An 18779-nucleotide genomic window follows, 5' to 3' on the forward strand; every position below is an offset into this window, starting at 1 on the left:
TATAAGTTCTTAAACTTTCACTATTTTTTATTACTTTTCAAGTGTGCCGCTTTTTTTTTGGCCGAGTTTATACATGTATATATAACTCATGATTGACATGCAAAAGTCATTGTCATATAAGCGTGTAAACGAAAGACTTATTGTTCATAGTTAATTTCCCTATTTTTGCAATTTATAATGAGTTATATTAGAATCCCACCCTTTGCTTCATAAGGAAAGTCCCTTAAGGGTTTCTGGGCAAAAATCAAAATCATCTCGATATATTAGCACATAAATCGAAAAGTTAAGCACAGAGAACCCAAAAAAAATTTGTTTTGAATTCCATATTTTCAAAAAGAATTCTTTTTCCATCCCATTTCTGTTCTAAAAGCATTCTTAAGAATTCCAAAAGAATTCACTTTTATGTCACCAATTCTGAGCCCTTTTTCGAATACAAAAGGAAATCTTTTTATATTCTATAAGAATTCTATTTTATATTTTATAAAAATTTGAAATAGTATTTTAACAGAGCTCCATAAGAGGTCGCTTTATTTTCTTTCTGGATTTAAAAACTGTTCTTGGATAGATTGTAAAGGATTCTTTTGCGATGCTTCGAATAAAATATATTTTACGTTAAAAATATGTTTTATGGAAAAATGTATTTTATACGATAAATCTTTTTTTAATTCACGCTATATAGAAATATACTGCAACAAAAAATGACAATACGGAGAAATCTAGTAAAATATTTGTATTATAGTAACAAACTGATTTATCGTATAAAATACATTTTTCCATAAAATATATTTTTAATGCAAAATATATTTTAATTTATATTTCTTAATTTTAAAGAATAAATCATATTTTGATTTTTATTACAAATAAAATATTACTTTTATTAAAAGTATTATATGTTTGTACATTTTTGTACGTTTTTTATATTCTTTGGTTTCAAACCTAAATCACATTGTTTCCATTAATCGTTTTAATATCACAGATTGATTTACAATATAAAATAATGAGTATATACTTTTATCAAAACGACGTACACAAATTAGAATAATACATTAACAACAAAAAGTTCAAATACATTGAAAAGAACAATACATATATGGCAATGTTTAAAATATTATAAAACTAAACGTTAAATAAGAGTTAAGACACACACAAAATAATCTTGAAAATATTCTGTGATAAACTTTGAATCAAAAACAAAATATATGAATCACTATATTATATTTTAATAAACTATGAAAGAAAAAATAGTTTTTATACCGTTATTGAAAAAGTAAAAAAAATCAATTTTTACTTTTTAATCGGTCATTAGCGTGCTCCAGCCACTTCTTTATTATTATTTCAATATCGTTTTTAGGGACGCTTTTTATTTTCGAAATAGTTTCTGTAAGAGAAAATTTTCTAATTAGTCATATAGATATGACAAAAAAATTCAATATTAATATTTGATTACTGATTCAATAAAAAATGATGATTTGAAAAGAATGGATATTTTTTCAATTAATCGCTTATCACTGTGTAAAAGCTGATTGTGAGAATATGCAGACAAATTTGCATAGCGCATAAAGAAATAGACCAATCCATTTCTTTATGTATATATATTATACTTATGTTATGTTATGCATCTATGACAATTTATTTGGATATACCTTAAATATTACCTATAAAATATTAAACCGACAATAAGTTGGGAAATTAGTATCTCTCGAAATTTCCGCGTATTCTTTTGACCAGACCAGGTATACTTCAAGGCTATCTAATTTATATAAAATAGCGTAATGTGGTTCTTGCACATTTGCCTGGATCAGATCCTCCAATCATTTTCATTTCATGAATCTGTAAAAAACAGGCAAATACGATTATTATTATTATTATTATTATACTTTGAATATTGTATACATACAGGAAATGACAAATGATTTCCTTACGTATAATTTTTGTAGTTCCAAGGATGTAACAAAATTTTCTTGAAACTGACTTCGTCAAACTCTTGGACAGTCCTTAAAGGAAAGTTTGGCAAAAGATTTTCTCCTTCATCTAGTTGCATGTCTGTATGACGATCCTTACGCGCGCGCGTGCGTGCGTGCGTGCGTGCGTGCATGTGTGTGTGTAGTCGTGCGAGTATAGTATATCTCATAGAACACAATAGCATGCAATAGCAAAAAATCTCGTTATATTGTTATATATAAATAGAGCAATTTTCCATTTGCCCAATAGCATAAAGTTAAAAATTAATAACTTACAACGCGCGCGTGTACAATTGCGTTCTTGCACTTGGTGATTTTGTGTTAGGCGATCTTCCGCATTTTTGGCAAAACAGGATTCGCGTTTGTTTCCAATTCAGCATTCGCAGCTGCAAGAACATTTCAATTTTCTAGATAAAAACTTGATATTTTATATGAACTTAAAACTACTTTTCCAAAATTTAATTATTTTCAAATACTTCTGTTGATACAAATGAGCTTCCACAGTCTAGAAATATATTAATTCATATAGTATTCATATTCATATTTATGCGAAAATCACGTGCAATTAAAAATATATATATATATATATGTATATATATATGTATTTAACATATAATTACCTGACATATTTGTTTCATTTCTGTCTTGTGAATGTAACGATGGTGTATTTATCAACAAAGTTTGATGTTTATCCAAATTTTGTTGCTGATAATGAGATAGTGGTAGCCAAAATAAAGTTGTAGCATATTTTTCTTTACATCTTTCGGTTTCTGCAAAATACAAAATATTTCGTTAAATATATTTGTTTTCCTGTATTTGAAAATAATTGTATCATACATTAACGACATTACCTTGCTCTTCTTCTGACGTGTCGTCCAAATATGCTGGGTTTTTCCTATGTCGTTTTTTTTCTGCTTGATTTAGAAAGAGAGCTTTTTCGCACATATTATCAGTATCATCATTTGTAGATGCGTTAATACAATGCTCTTCTATTTGATTAGCTATATGAATAGTCTCTGCAAAATAATTAATTTTTTATTAATGATTTGTATAGTTAGTTAATATTTTATAAATATTTAATATTGATAAAGACGAACCAAAAGGTCCTAAACGTTTAGAGCATTTGTACGTAAGCCAGTCAGATTCTGGTTGTAGATTATGCATTTTGTGCTTATTAAATTTAACGTTTTTTGGAGGCCAAAAAATTTCATTTGATTCTACATTCATCCAATTTTCTGGTACGAGATTACAAAAGTCGTCAAAAAATACCACGTAATACCGCATCTGCAAATTTGTGAATCAATATCACCTCATAAATTATTTTGTAAAAGAGGCATAGCGTAAGTGATATTTTCGTATGTCACTAGAAATCCTTTGCGGCTTATGCATTGTGCAGGCCACATAAGTACAGGTGACAGATTTTCGACTTTGTATATGGTATATTCAAGTTATTTGAAGAAAACGGATAATTTGAAATATCATTTTTCTGTAGAAATTGACGACCAAGAATAACAATCACATTTTCGATTAATCCAATATGCTTGATCATCACGATAGTTGCATCAATCAGGAAGCAACAGTTGTCCGGCCTCTTATTCGATAACTCAAAATTGCGGAATTGTAGAATTTTGTGCTCGCTGTGGCAATCCAAAGGAAGTTCTGTCACAATTGGATACTTGAGTAGAGGATACTTAACAATTTTTGGATTCTTCTTCTTTTGCAGATGCTGATCGCGATTGTGCCCTTCGCTCAATCGTCGATGAATTTGTTGCAAGGAATTTGCATGTTTTCGTAGCATTCGCTTTAATATTTGCATATGATTTTCAAAATCAAAAGCACTATATGAGTCTAATGGACCATACATCTTTACATCTTCATTTAAATGAAGAAGATAATGAAAATTACTTGTAACATACTACTCTCCATACAATTTTTTAAATTCTTGTAAGAAATAAATGAGCAATTCTTTAGCATAAGCGTTGTTTCTGTTACAGTCTCGAGAGTCGCACAATATTCGTATAGCACAATTTAAACTAATAAAGTGAATTAAATATTCTTCAGGAAGTAAATGTTGTAAGATAATCGGTCCAAGGTACAATAGGAAAAATTGAAATTCAGTGCCTTTCCAATGACATAATTCCTGCAAGTCTCGAGGTTTTCTATTAAAATCTTTTGGCACCCATTGTGCGACGACAACTATTGAATCTAATAATTTTTGTACAGCTTGAGAACTAAACTGTGGACGTCGACAATTATCTAACCAGCTCATTAACAGGGATTTCATGACACCCAACAATACCATGTGTAAAAAGTCCAACGGAAATTGTTTTACCATATCGATTGGTAACGATTCAAACGGCGAAACTGCAATATGGTGTTCTTTATTCATTCTACTTCTGAAAGTATCGTCTGTTCGTAGTGGTGCTGATTCGGTAAGAAAAACCATTCGATCTCTAAATTCTCCTTCTACAATACATTTGTCGCAACTGAAGTATCCATTAAACTGGTTGGTACATTTAACGTAAGATCGTGCAGGACTGTCGCAAATTATGCATCATAAATTAACCTGGAATCTTTTTCCATCTATGACAACTCCTTCATTTTGTATTCATTTATAAACGGTGTCAGGTAGTTGTGAACTGAAGATGATATTTTATTACCATGATAAATTCCAATAACGAATGGCGTATTCAAAGAGCTGTGAACAAATTTTCCTAATATAGGACATAAACATGTTTTAGAAGATTTCGCTATGGGTAAACCATCGATATTTATATCAAACATCAATTCCATTTTATCGATATAAGTCGAATCACATAGCTGGTTTTCGATGGTTGTTTTTAATCCATGAAGATATTCTTCAGGCGGACGAGGACTAATTTTTAAATTAGAAGTTCGAAGTGTTCGTAATAGAAATCGAGAGTCTTCAGTAGGGATGGGCGATGTTCAAAATAAAATCGATTTTAATAACATCAATTTTTAAAAAAACCGATTCTGAAAATCGATTTTCTATATAAAACTATCGACGATTAATCGAATAAAAAAATTATTGGTGAGTATTATTGAATTTTTATGCTTTTTATATTTTATTTTATATTTTTATATTTTATTATTGAATGTTTTATTATTGAATTTTTTTCATATATACACTTGTTTCTTATTATTTAAGACTCCTAATACTCGATTGCCAAGTCCGTATTTGTACAGCGCCACATTTGGCAAAACTATAAACTATAAAGCGTGAAAATGACATAAATTATTCTTGCGACTTACAGCGTCATTTATCATTTTAGTGCAGTGTTTATATTTTAAAAATAATTGTTATAGTGTTAAAATATACCGAAGACTCTCATTTTGTTATAATTTAATATGTAAAAGCAAATATTTATTTCATTTCGATGCCTGTCAAACAGCGGGTTTTCGTCCTTGATTAGGCTCAATTCAATTCGACATATACAATGTTATTTATTGCTTACCCAAGCAAAAGGAGAATTTTCGGTATATTTTACAAGTCGGTTCTATCGGTTACAAACCCTATTTTATTGAAAAACGTTTCTATTTTAGCGTAAGTCGCAAGAATTTTCAAGGTATATTTTCTCGCTCTGATGTCATCAATTCAAGATGGCTGCAGTCAGTATGCATAGGAGCCTTACCCAGCGAGAAATGATTGGTCGAATCGACGTCAATTCGATCAAATCGACATTGATTCGACGTCGAATCGATTCGACCACCATTTCTCACTGGGTTAATACATTCCAATTGTGCCCAAAGTTCTTCTACCTGAAAAATTATTGTTATTATTAAGCCATTTATACCTATATATACAGGATGTCCCAGACCACCCGTACACCCTTTTTAAAATGAAAATAAATGGCTTTTATCAAAAATCGCGAACATTCTTTAAGTAAATCGGGTATGCTCTATCGAATGGTGATATTTTTAACTTTTGATTCCGACCGGAAATACGCCATCCGAACCGGAAGTTGAATTTTTTGAGGGGAATATGGTACTTTTTATTACAGATTCGAATTGTACGTGAAAAAATAAGAAACTTTTGTATCAAACGTTTTTTCTGAAAGTGCCTCTGTCAACCTTAAAATTGACCTTGAAAGTAACTGTGATGAAATTATGAACTTCAAATGTTCCTGTGGCGTAACAATTTTAAGGTTGACAGAGGCACTTTCAGAAAAAACGTTTGATACAAAAGTTTCTTATTTTTTCACGTACAATTCGAATCTGTAATAAAAAGTACCATGTTCCCCTCAAAAAATTCAACTCTGGGTTTTTCTGCTTGGCACAGTGTAGAGAGATGCCACTGATTTCATGAGCAATTTGAAGCCCTCGTTTTGCACTGTAGATAATGGCATTTTATTGACCGCGATCATGTACAAAATGGCATTTGTAATTTTGTCAGAAGTTTTACCTTCTGTTAAAATAAAACCACAAGTGTTTTGCCAAATAATCAAAAATTAAATTAAAAGATTTCTTTTACGGCATACATACCTAAGAACGATTTTGTATGCTCAAATACTTCGTTGATTCTAGTCAACTTTCCCTGTAATCAAAAGTATTTGTTATTTTTGTTGTACTTTTGTTAAATTTATGAATCAGTCATTTTATGATTTGCTATAATGTTGTTTATTTACTTGTTATTATACACTTTTTTATTTTTTACTTGTTATTTATATACTTTTTTATTATTTATATATTTATAAATTATTATACATAGTAAAGGTTCCGTCTAAAAATAATAATTAACAGTATAAATGAGCAAAGGAACCAACGCCGTTAGTAAAGCGCAAAAAATAAGTTTATTAAATCTCAATTATATTAATAACATCGCGAACGTTTCTGTCCTTATTAGGACTCTCTTCAGCGCGTAACTATCATCAATAATATTTAATTACATAGAAAATTAAAACATTAGTCAATTAGTTAAAAACGATGTTCAACAAAGTAATGTCACAGTCATCAATCCATCGAGTCTTATTGTTGCTAAGCTGTCAACCATCTTTTATATATTACCATTATGTATGTCGTGGTTAAGAGCATACCTCTATAAATAATATATATCATACGTCTGATACGTTAACATAAAATTAAAAAATTAATTAAGAATTACAAGGTAAAAACTCACATGGTAATTATGATGTGCAATCTCACGGACTCAATAAATTAAATCGTATGACACAGTACATGTTTAACTATACAATGATTCGTTCCAAATGAGATCGATATATCGGACAGTTATTTCTTCCACTTAACCGCAAATAATAATAGAGGTGAATTTATTTAAATGTAAATAAACATGACTAGTATCTATTTTAAATCTTAGACAACCTATCTATTGTATTTACATATGCTTCATGTAAGCCATCTGTATCTGTTTGTAAATTCAATCCATTGTTTTGTCTTTTTATAAAAAGCATTTCAGAAATTAATCGTTTGTTATAATTCGGCTCACTATCTAATATTTTTATATCATTCCAGTTAAATTCATGATTAAATTCTAATCTATGATCAGTAATCACTGAATGCGTAGACGTATTGCGTTTAATGTGATTCCGATGTTCCTTCATTCTAGTTTGTAATTGTCTACCAGTCTGGCCGATATACGATGCATCGCAATTATTACACTCAATCTTATAAACAATATTATTATGTGATGACATGGTTGTTGAATCTTTACCAACTTTTATATAACGATGCAATTTATTCAGACTACAATAAGAAAGTTTAACATCCAGATTATCAATTATCCTATTAAAGCTTTCTGAAATAGAAGGAACGTATGGGATTGTGAAAAACTTTTTTCCCCGGTCATTACTAGTCTCATTATCCTTCTGAGTATTATGTGTATTGTTAATGCGATTGTTAAATAAATATTTAAGTCGATTATAGATGGTTACAAAAATTAAATCTAACGGATAATTATTATTCAATAAGATGTCAATAGTTAGACTCAAGTTTTTTTGTTGAAAAGTCGGGTGAGAAAGTAAAATGGCTCTATCAGTTAGACCCATAATAGTACCTTTCTTTTGTGATAGCGGATGTTGAGATAGGAAATTAAGGTATCTACCTGAAAACGTAGACTTGTGATACCAGTCAAAAATCAATCTATTATTCATTCGTATTAAAGTAACATCTAAAAAATTCAGTTTATCATCTTCACCAATTTCCATTGTAAATTGCAGACGCGGATGGAAAGAATTAAAAATATTCAAAACATGTTTTAAAGCTGATGAAGGTGCAGTTAACGCTATATCATCCACATATCTAACATAAAAAGACGGTGTAAAATTTAAATAAGTTAAAGCTATCCCTTCCAAATCCTGTAGAACAATGTCTGCAATTATGGGTGAGAGCGGTGATCCCATAGGTGTTCCAAAAGTTTGTTGGTAGATAGTATCATTAAAAATGAAGAATGTAGATTCCAGAATAAAGCGCACAGCGAATATGAAACTTTCACATGGGATTGTACAATTTTCTGAAATACAATCCCACCTCCTCCGAACACTTTCAATTGCGAGTTCAACTGGAATATTCGTAAATAAAGAGACCGCATCTAATGAGATCAATAAAAAGTCATCCTCAATGGAAACCCTAGACAACGTATCGACTAACTTAAAACTATTCTCTATGTGACTCCGTGCTTTTGGAAAACTCTTGAGCATAATTTTATGGAGGTAGCTAGCTAAATAATATAAAGGGCTATTTAATGAAGGCTATTTAACTGGAATGATATAAAAATATTAGATAGTGAGCCGAATTATAACAAACGATTAATTTCTGAAATGCTTTTTATAAAAAGACAAAACAATGGATTGAATTTACAAACAGATACAGATGGCTTACATGAAGCATATGTAAATACAATAGATAGGTTGTCTAAGATTTAAAATAGATACTAGTCATGTTTATTTACATTTAAATAAATTCACCTCTATTATTATTTGCGGTTAAGTGGAAGAAATAACTGTCCGATATATCGATCTCATTTGGAACGAATCATTGTATAGTTAAACATGTACTGTGTCATACGATTTAATTTATTGAGTCCGTGAGATTGCACATCATAATTACCATGTGAGTTTTTACCTTGTAATTCTTAATTAATTTTTTAATTTTATGTTAACGTATCAGACGTATGATATATATTATTTATAGAGGTATGCTCTTAACCACGACATACATAATGGTAATATATAAAAGATGATTGACAGCTTAGCAACAATAAGACTCGATGGATTGATGACTGTGACATTACTTTGTTGAACATCGTTTTTAACTAATTGACTAATGTTTTAATTTTCTATGTAATTAAATATTATTGATGATAGTTACGCGCTGAAGAGAGTCCTAATAAGGACAGAAACGTTCGCGATGTTATTAATGTAATTGAGATTTAATAAACTTATTTTTTGCGCTTTACTAACGGCGTTGGTTCCTTTGCTCATTTATACTGTTAATTATATATTTATATTTATTTTTATTCTATATTTTACTTGTTATTTATATATTTTTTTACCTGTGGTTTGAATTTTACTCGTTTCGGCTGTGGAGGATCATCAATGGAATCATTACTAGATCCGGAAGTTACGTTAGCTTTTCGCTTTAGTCTATCAGCTTGGGGGCAAAACAATGCGTGGCTTGCACTAAGGTGCTGAAACAAATTCGTTGTGTTCGCGCCATGTTTGTATACTTTATTGCAAATGTTACAGCGGGCTGTAACATTACTTTCGCTTTCAAAATATTGCCACGCTGCACTCGATTGTTTTGACCTTTTAAATATCAAATAATAGTCAAAACAATCTTTTAAAACGACCGCTAAAAAAGTAAAAATTTGCAAGGAATACTAAAAACAACTTACTCAGATTTACTCTTTGTTATGCCCGAACTTTCTGGTGAGGCTTCAGTCGGCATGATCTCCTCTTGGGCTACCACTTGAGGATCTCCAGCATCATCCTCTGTATTTTTGATCAATGTACTAAAAAAACAGATATTATAAATTCAATAAAGTACACAAGACCATAGATCGTGAACAATTTTTACACTCACTAATCCACATCATCAATGGATCGAACAGTGTTTCGATTTCTTCGTCGTCATTAACGATCTTCCCACTTTCGCACAGATTGCGAACGTATTCGAATGCCTTATCGTTATCTAAAATTAAAAGTACGCATATAGGATATATGATAAGAATACAATAATAATCTAACATCGATCCGAAGATATGTATTTGCTTAAATAAATACGAAATATGTATATGTTACGTCCAGACTCAAGGAAGGAAGAGTCGAAAGGAAGGACGTAACTACTTAAATCGAACAACGCCAGGTAGTGCGTTTTGTTCGAGCCGAACGAACGTGTTTAGGCCCCAAATAGGTCAACGACCGCGAGGGTCGCTCTTACGCTATTTAAAGGGCGTTCGCTCGGTGGTCCCTTTTCGGCAAGAGAATTTAATCTCTTTTGCGCGGGATGGGACCTTAGTGCGATCTCTGGACGGAGGAAATGAGAGCGGGTTAATCAATTAATTAAACGCGAGTTCATTATAAAATTAAGTTTTATTTATATAAATAAAAACGGTGAAGAGACGGATACATAAATAACAATTAACTCGCGCGCAGGATTTAATCTATAAAAAGGTGTGTGTGTGTGTTTCGCGGGTGTTACATAAGTACGGAGGTCGTCAATCGGGACATAAAGGGGGGAGAGTTTATTGTTTAAATATATTATGGTCCCGATTGGTTATTATAATAATTTTTCATTTTAATAGTTAGGTAACAAATAATAAATATGTATACATGTGTGCGTATGTGTCATGGGAGTTCACGAATCTGGATGGTGGAGGGAGGATAGGATTTTAATAAGACTTGCGCTGGGACGGCCAATGGATATCTACGCTCAGGAACATACCAAGGGATAATCTCTTCAGGATTTACGTCGATTAGATGTTGACGCAAGGCCTCATGTTCTACTGGCCCCGGACCGATTGTAAAGGTTCCTTCCGGGACTTCCCTTATCCCCGGGAATTGATTAATTAACCAAGCTCTGAATTGGTCGTAGGTGAGCTCGGCGTGCGATTCTAGTTCTTCCGAACCGTCATCGCTGAGATTTATCGTCTCAAAATCTTCCGGTAGTTCCCGGTTTTCGGAGGGCGTTGGGGAAGAGGGAGGTGAGTCCCCAAGGGTAATAATGGAGGGAACCGGGGACGGAGATCGAGGTGAATCTGGGCGTGCGGGAGAGAGGGGAGGTGGAGGAGAAAGGTTCCGCTGAGATTCGGGAGGTGATTCAGGTGAATCAGCGAGAAGGAAGGGAGGAGTTCGCTCCTGTTCGGTGGGTTCGAAGGGAGAGGGAGAAGGAATTCGCGGGGTTCCTGCGTATTCAGGGGATGAAATCGGAGAGTAATGAGGTGGGTCGCGATTAGGTGTATTACAATTTTTTTCTTTGGCGTAACTATTAATAGTGTCAATGTGTTCTCTAGTTAATATTTCGAGTTTTTCGCGGAGTAATTTATGGTCGTCGGTTGTAGAAAATAAGTCCGCCGTAGCCCGAGCCAATTCTCGCCTTAGACGACGATTGCGACGATTTCGGGACCGCTTTATGACCCGTTGGGAATGGCGCGTAGTCTCCACTAACAACAGCGATATAAGAGAGCTGTTCTTCGAGAAAGAGTCCTTGAATTCAATATTTATTTAAGAAGTGAAATTTTAATATTTATTCCGAAGAAATTTACATCTTTGCAATTTTGTTTAGGGTGAGGGAACTTTGCGAGGGCTCTCACTGCAGTTATGCAGGAAACCCGACGGATACAAGGGAAGGTCGCGGCTTGCGCTGCAGCTATACAGGAAACCGTGAAACCAGGGCTTGCACTGTAATCATGCAGGGAACCGTGAAACCAGGGCTCGCACTGTAATCATGCAGGGAACCGTGAAACCAGGGCTCGCACTGCAATTATGCAGGAAACCGTGAAACCAAGGCTCGCACTGCAATTATGCAGGAAACCGTGAAACCAGGGCTCGCGCTGCAATTATGCAGGAAACCTTCAGCGGGGGAAGGAAGGGTTCAGGAATAATTAATACGAACTTCTTCGAATATTATAACAGCTTTGAATAAATGAAGTTAATTTATTCAAGAACTCTTTCTAGTAGAGTGAGATTGTATATGCATATAAAGGGACTTACTATTTATGGCGTGCGTCGATAAAATGTTCGGTTCAAGATCGGCCCGTTGTAGGATCAGTGGGGCTCTAGGTCTGGCTGGTATATCCAATTGTTGTTATGCCGGAAGTTCACAGAGTTTCTCACTGAGTGTTCACGCTGATTTCACACTGAGAATTCGCACTGAGAATTCTTTCGCGCACTAAGTGTTGCGGTGAAAACGCAAGGAAACTGTGGATGTTCGACGAAGAACGATAAGTGACGCTCCGCAGAGAAGTTCGCGTTTATATCCCGGTTTTTGATTCACGCCCTCCGTTCCGCCTTTTGACAAAATCCTGCGAATAGAAGTTCATAATCGCGTTTTTAATATTTTTACTTTCCCTTTCTATGGGGAGCGTTGCAAGGATCGACGAATCAAAAGTTTAGTGCAGGCGTCTGCGAATCGGAGCTCGCTTTCCCAAAAACGGGGATGTCTCGAGATTTCGATATCGGCGGCGGTGTTTGTTGTTAGTTTTTCCTATATCGCGATATTTGTCGTTTGTTAGTGCCGCTTTTATCGGCGGGTTCTCGCTTTATTGCCCTCACGTGCGGCTTAGAGCTTGTTTGCTGAGAGGCGATGCGTGTGGCATCTTTTTAATCTTTATATTTTTCGCCGCTTTCTCGCGAGAATACCCGCAGGTGTGCTATCTTATTTTGCACACTTTCGTTTTCATTATTTGTTTTCCCCTAATTTTACTAGGGAAGGATTTGCTTTCGGCGCGTTCTCGCCGTCGTTGTGTTTTCCCGATTTACAATGTTTGTCGGTTTCTCGCGAGAGTTTCCGCTGCGGTGCCGCTTCGCTTGGCACGTTTAATTTTATCAATTCGTTGTTCTAGTTTTCCCCTCAAAGGTGGGCTCGCTTTCGGCCCGCTCTCGCCGTCTTTATGTTTTGCCGACATGTGATTTTAACTTATTATTCGCGAGGGTGTCGGCAAGAATCCGCTTTCGGCATCTTTCCACCTGGTCTCTTTTATTTACCGATTTTGTAATATTTATCGGTCGCTCACGATATCTGCAGCTGTCCGTTTCGCTGGGCACGTTTTCGTTTTATTATATACGTGCCGCTTAGATTATTATTATCTTTTTTCTTCCTTTTTTATTTACCTAACAACAAACTTCGCCTTGGTCGTGGGAAAGAAAAGAATCGTGAAGTCCGCCGGACGTAACATATACAATTAAAGAAATGTACTTTTCAATGAAATATATATGTAATATTGTAGATAATCTTCGTACATGAAATTAATCCTGTTTGTTGATTTGAAAATATATTGTGTGCGTCCTGGATTCTATGATATAAAAGTGTATTTGTGTAAGTGTAAAACATTATCGTCATGTTATTATCATCGGAAAACAAACAAAATTATAGATGTTGGAGGTTATGTGATACACTTAATCGAAAAAATATAAATTTTATAGTTAGTACTTACCGTTTCTGATATTCATCGCTGACTCGCATTAAATTATAAAACACGAAACACATAACAGGAATTTTCTATTTTTATGAGACAAAATCGAAATATTGGCTGGGTTCCATAAAGAAAGCGCATATGTCATATGTGCGCATTATCTATAGTACACGTTACGGTTAGGTATACTCTAGATATATGCCCTTTACGGAACCCAGCCATTATATCCTTCCCTTTCCTACACGATATCCGGTGCGGTGCGCGGCCTACAACAGCCAATCAGAAACTATAATATCTTATCATTTTGCATCACTGGGTGCGTCACAGCCATTTCCCTGAAGAATGGAACGGCTGTGATTGGCCAGTCTTATTACAACTACGGATGTTATTAAACCCAATTTATAGACTACCGGATGGACCCAAACGGAGCACCACCTCATGATGCAGAATGAGGGGAGAAGGATACCGACCACATGCACTACCGCAGCAGAAGACGGAAGTACGGTCCGGCCAGCCTACCACGTCTTCCTTTAGAGGAAAATGTCCGCGACGGCATACCGGCGAGGGCACCCTCGAAGAAATTACCAGCCTGTACCATTCCCGACGAATCGAATACATCGGCTAGGGGAAAGCTAGGGAGATCCTAGAGACCCACCATCGATCCTATCATCGATGGAATGCGCGAGAGATCGGCGCGACACGCGAGATACCGAGGAGAGCGAGCCCCGACTCTTCACTGTTCGGCGAGCTATACCAGTGAGAGGGTGATCCCAAAGCCTACCCTGTAACCCCGACAGTAGTAATACTATGAGAGTTCTAACCCATGGGGCAATGAGGGGGGGTGAGGGGCGAGGGGAACCAAGGGCGCGGGGGAATGACGTCACGCGGGGAGGGGGGATGACGTCACGCGGGAGGGGGAATGACGTCACGCGGGGAAGGGGGATGACGTCACGCGGGGAAGGGGATGACGCCACGCGGGGAGGAGAAATGACGTCACGCGGGGAGGGGGGATGACGTCACACGGGGAGGGGGGATGACGTCACGCGGGGAGGGGGAGGCGTCCGCGGGGAGGGGGAAGCGTCCGCGATTTTGGTGCCTGGTCCGCGAGGGATACGCGGGGAGGGGGAGGCGTCCGCGAGGTTAGGGTCCGCGAGGGGGCCGCGGGGAGGGGGAAGCGTCCGCGATTTTAGGGTCCGCGAGGGGTCCGCGGGGAGGGGGAGGCGTCCGCGAGGTTAGGGTCCGCGAGGGGTCTGCGGGGAGAGGGGAATCCGCGAAAGACCGCATGAAACTTTATGGGTAAGGGGTCCGCGGGGAGAGAGGAACGTGAGAGAGAGATGTTGCGAGAGAGACGTTCGCGAAAGAGAGATAGCGGTAGCGAGATGATGCGGCGATTGAGAGTGCGAGGTGTTGCAGCGAGGCGTATATGCAAGAGCAAGAGAGATAGTGCGAGATGGTTAGGTAGCGAGATGACGCGAAGGAGAGCGCGAGGCGCACGCGAGAGAGATGACGCAAGAGCGAGAGAGATAGCGCGAGATGACGAGAGGTAGCGAGATGACGCGAAGGAGAGCGCGAGAGCTGATGCAGCGAAGGAGAGCGCGAGGTGCACGCGAGAGAGATATCACAAGAGCGAGAGAGAGATGTTGCGAGACGATGCGGTGATGGAGAGCGCGAGAGCTGATGCAGCGAAGGAGAACGCAAAGAGAGAGGCGTTCGTAAGAGAGAATTTTTTAAATATTTTTTATATTTTTTTAAATTAATATTTTTAGGATGAGGAAGGGGAGAAGATCTAATCTAAAATAAACTATATATTTTTAATATTTAAAATAATTTTTATTATATAACTGTGTGTGTGTGTGTGTGTGTGTGTATTTTACAAAATGTTTGTGTGTGTGTGTGTGTGAATTTAAAATTTAAAATATAATAATATATAAAATATAAAATATAATATAAAATATAATATAAAATATAATATAAAATATAAAATATAATATAAAATATAATATAAAATATAAAATATAATATAAAATATAATATAATCATAAAATTTACTGCAGCGCGATGGCGGCTGCGAGAAGCGGCGGAGACTGCTGGGCGGGGACTCCTGCATAACAGAAAATGTTATTAAGAATTTATAATTAATAGATAATTTGATTTATATTTAATTTAATTTAATTTAATTTATAACTTACATGATAATCTCAGCCTTTTGACGTCAGATTTATTGGACGCGTAAATATTAGTCCACCCAATGGAACCTCTTCCAAAAAACGCCATGATGAAGATTGCGCTTTTTTGGAGAACAATATAGAGGATATGTCATAAAACACGAATGCTTGCAAGAACAGGCATTCAATGTTTTCTTTTCATGATCTCGTAAAAACTGATGCAACGATTTTGCATTAGGACTTCGTTGACCAATTTCACGATTTTTTAACAACTTCACTACCGAAGTTACTGGTTCAACTTTATATCTTAATGCCTTTTCACGCTCCATTTCAATGTTTGATATATCATCAACGTTTGATATATCATCAATCACTATCATCTCACCATCATTCACCACATCATCATCATCCACCACATCTTCTCTATCCATCACAACTTCTCTACCAATTTTACATTCAAGACTATCTGAAACTTTATGATGGAACGCATATTATAATGTTGCTCCCCTCTTGATTTTAATTCTACATCTCTCTTGTTCTAACTGGAGTATCATGTCTCAGCTAGCTCATCACTTTTTAAATCTCCAGAGAACGAAGAAATAGTTTTGTTAGCTATATCTTATTGGGAAAGAAATAATTAAACACACAGTTTAACAGTAAAATATTTTATTTGTTACAAACATCGTGAAGAATTTCATTTATAGCACAAGTTATCAATTCACAATCTATAAGTGATTCGCTATTAAACATATTACTATCACGTATCGCCTTTGCGGCATTGTTCACATCGCGGATATTATCACATTGTAAAATATTTACAAAGTGTTTAAATTTTTCATTAACACTATGAGTATTCTCACACAGCCAGGAATACATATGATCAATACTATATAGATAATAATTTGTCGAAATCGAATAAATGTAGTAACGTTGATGGTTTCATGTACAAAGAATTATCAGATGAAGCAATTTTTATAATTTTTGAAGTATACATGTTAACCGCTTTGAGTGTTAGATCACTAATCCATAGCGGAGTTTCAGTTAGCTGCTCAATGTCTGCTCGTTTCCGCATTAGAGATTTCCATGTTTCAATGGGTAATATTATTTGATTGCCTCGATTATCACCGAGAGCCAATTCCACATAGGATATTATTCCGACGCTGATTCCTATTTCCAAATATTTATAGGATGTTGCGGTTAGAGCATATCTTCGCCCAAGTATACGAGTCGCACGCTGAATGCTATAAAAATAATTAGAACAATATTTCAAAAATTATTTAAAAATCATTATTTAAAAATCTTTATTTTGACAAAAAAAAAAGAATCGAAACTTACTTGTCACTTGTATTCTTAGACATTTCTTGTTTTGGAACGTAATAATTCATGCTGACGGAGTACATTTTTAAAAGAACCTTTCACATAAGTGATTGATACAATACTAAATCATTATTACAAGTTTTTATTGATACAAAGCAATGAGGTGGGGATTATTGCTGACGCAAAATTATTTTCAACCAATCAAAGCGTCAATGTACGACTGCTATGACATCATCCTCAACGAAATATTAAATGTAAAATAATGCAACATATCCAAAATTTCAAGCGTCAATGTACGACTGCTATGACATCATCCTCAACGAAATATTAAATGTAAAATAATGCAACATATCCAAAATTTCAAGCGTCAATGTACGAATGCTATGACATCATCCTCAATGAAATATTAAATGTAAAATAATGCAACATATTCAAAATTTCAAGCGTCAATGTACGACTGCTATGACATCATCCTCAACGAAATATTAAATATAAAATAATGCAACATATCCAAAATTTCAAGCGTCAATGTACGACTGCTATGACATCATCCTCAACGAAATATTAAATGTAAAATAATGCAACATATCCAAAATTTCAAGCGTCAATGTACGAATGCTATGACATCATCCTCAATGAAATATTAAATGTAAAATAATGCAACATATTCAAAATTTCAAGCGCCGATGCGCGGCTGCTATGACATTATCCACAAATGAAATGTTAGAATTATTGTCAAGGTCAAAATGTGCAACATATTCAAAATTTTCAAGCGCCGATGCGCGGCTGCTATGACATCATCATCAAATGAAATGTTAGAATTATTGTCAAGGTCAAAATGTGCAAAATGTAACATATTCAAATGCCAATGCACCGGCTGCTGTCATCCCCCAGGTGTTCAAAACGTACGTAACAAAATCACAAGAAAATGCAACATAATTAAAATTTTCGAGCGCCAATGTACGGCTGCTCTCATCTTGAGATGAATCTCGCGAAATGTGCAAAAATGCATCAATTTCAAGGTCGATGCATCATTCGTACGTAACAAAATCACAAAGTGCAACATACTCGAGTGCCAATGATCTCTACGATTAAATAAAAAGGATGGTAAAGAGGCATACCATGTTAGTATCATTGTCAGAGGTTCAGCAAGAGCATCTCAAAAATGGCACAATTGGAAGCAAGTTTGTTGGAGCAAGCCGCAAGGGTGAATTCGGTGGAAGAATATATTGTGTGGGAGCAGCAATGTGACGAATACATCGAATCACTGGAAGAACAAAGTAGAATAAAACGACCACGATTACCGATCGGAGTTCGACAATCGCTTGTCTCCCAAATCGCGCGTCTCGAAGGGTTGAAGAATTCGGTACGCAGACGTTTTGTACATGCAGGTGCCGGAAGCAGTTCGCGAGACATCGGACTCATATGGCGAGAGATTGATACGGCGTTCGAGAGCCGCATCTTGACTGGTGCGGTAATAAACTATAATCACATTGAACCTCGTCAATTTCTAGAGGAGGCCAAAGACATTGTGATCAGACACGTGCAAAAAGTGTTGCAAAAACACACTAGTGTGAAAGTGAACACTATATTTAATGGCGAGTTCGTGTCGGGTGATAAGCGTGCTAATAAAAGTATCAATATGAAAAACTTTGAAATCTTTCGCACCTCCGATTTACATGATTGGTACAAACGCCGCGTTATCGACCCCACACTAGCATCGCTAGA

General features: G+C 35.6%; 1 long non-coding RNA gene and 1 pseudogene across 1 annotated transcript; both read right to left on the reverse strand.

The window, feature by feature from the left end:
- Positions 1-1033: 1033 nt before the first annotated feature.
- LOC145933357 (uncharacterized) lies at positions 1034-2044 on the reverse strand. The gene is made up of 3 exons (XR_014424846.1): positions 1923-2044; positions 1656-1830; positions 1034-1378 (listed from the first exon to the last, which is right to left on the reverse strand). It is a non-coding gene; the product is annotated as an uncharacterized LOC145933357 (long non-coding RNA).
- A 1227-nt stretch (positions 2045-3271) lies between these two features.
- On the reverse strand, positions 3272-14009 carry LOC145939103 (uncharacterized; annotated as a pseudogene).
- Positions 14010-18779: the final 4770 nt, after the last annotated feature.

This window comes from Prenolepis imparis, unplaced genomic scaffold, assembly GCF_030444845.1.
Source record: "Prenolepis imparis isolate NDT839.2.m4 unplaced genomic scaffold, iyPreImpa1.0 SCAF_1, whole genome shotgun sequence".
Taxonomy (NCBI): Eukaryota; Metazoa; Arthropoda; class Insecta; order Hymenoptera; family Formicidae; genus Prenolepis; species Prenolepis imparis.